Below are 1,347 nucleotides of genomic sequence, written 5' to 3'. Positions count from 1 at the left end.
TCTCTCTCTCTCTCAATGTCGGTCTGCATACAGCAGAAATCACAACAACTTCTTATACCCCACCTTTCTCCCAATGAAGGGACACACACACACAATCATATATTAATATATAATAATCATGCTCATACAATAACATATTATAGAGATAGATAGATAGGTGAACACACACACATATAATATATAATGATTTATTATTATTATTAGATATTATCTTTAGTGAGTACAAATAAAATACAATTAACATTTTCCATATACAATAATATTTTGTCTTATCACTTTGTTTCATTGTATTCCATCCTTTTCTTGTTATATTTACGTTAATAATAATAATAATAATAATAACAACATTCTATTTATATCCCGCCCCTTTGAGGTCAATCGGGGCGGCTAACAACAATAAAATGGAATACATTGTATTCCCTCCCCCCTTAAAAAATTATTAAATCAATTATAATTTAAATCAACAAATTAAACAACATTAACACATACACATGATTACAAGACAAAAACAAAACAGAACAAAACAAATAAAACAGTAAACTACTGTGGCATTTCCAGGGAGGACCTTGGGGACTCTCATAGAAGAGGGTTCCTGAGGCCGGGATTATCTATCCCGGAAAGGCCTGCCGGAAGAGATCCGTCTTGACAGCCTTTTTAAAGCTGTCTAAAGATGTCAATTGACATATCTCATCTGGCAAGTCATTCCACAATCTGGGGGCGACAACATAAAAAGCCCTCTGGGAGGTAGCCGAAAGTCTAGCTCTTTGAGGCTGCAGCAAATTCCTCCCAGAGGACCGGAGTGTGCGGGGAGGATTATATGGGAGGCGGCGGTCCCTGAGATAGTTTGGACTTTTTCAGCTATTTAAAAATGTCCTAGTTTCTCTCTCCTCCTCCTCCTCCTCCCCTTTCCCTCTTTTGCCTTTGATTTACTTCAGTTGCTCCAAACTAAGTTCAAAAATCCACAGAAGCTCAAGAAGAATTCACTCTAGACCATGAGAAATTTAAAATAGTCAAAGAGTTCCCATATGGTTCAAATATTGATCACAACAGAGATTGCAATCAAAAACAAAAAGAAAAAATATATCAAGGATTGCTTTTTTTAAAAAAAAATTATATATTTTTGGACTATTTTCAAGTCAAGGATACCTGTGGATATGGAGGGCCCGACTGTACAAGACTGAAAGATCCTCTAATGTTTCCCGTGATTTTAATGTTTCTAATCGTGCTGCGTGCAGCACTTCAAAGGAGTACAATAGGATCTTTGGTATATAGAAAGCCTGCACAATATGTGGCCCAGGTGCTGCATGTGGCCCACCAAAGGATTTCAGGTGGCCCGCCACAAGGATG

The 1,347-nt window shown here is 37.2% G+C and overlaps 1 protein-coding gene across 1 annotated transcript in view; it reads left to right on the top strand.

Annotated features, from left to right (window-relative positions):
* LOC121923794 (zinc finger protein 157-like) overlaps positions 1-1,347 on the top strand; it is a 30,903-nt gene that overhangs the window by 6,155 nt on the left and 23,401 nt on the right. The gene's annotated exons all lie outside the window — the stretch shown is intronic.

Source organism: Sceloporus undulatus, chromosome 2 (assembly GCF_019175285.1).
Source record: "Sceloporus undulatus isolate JIND9_A2432 ecotype Alabama chromosome 2, SceUnd_v1.1, whole genome shotgun sequence".
Taxonomy (NCBI): Eukaryota; Metazoa; Chordata; class Lepidosauria; order Squamata; family Phrynosomatidae; genus Sceloporus; species Sceloporus undulatus.
Note: the sequence above shows the minus strand (reverse complement) of the source record. Positions and strands in the feature narration are given on the sequence as shown.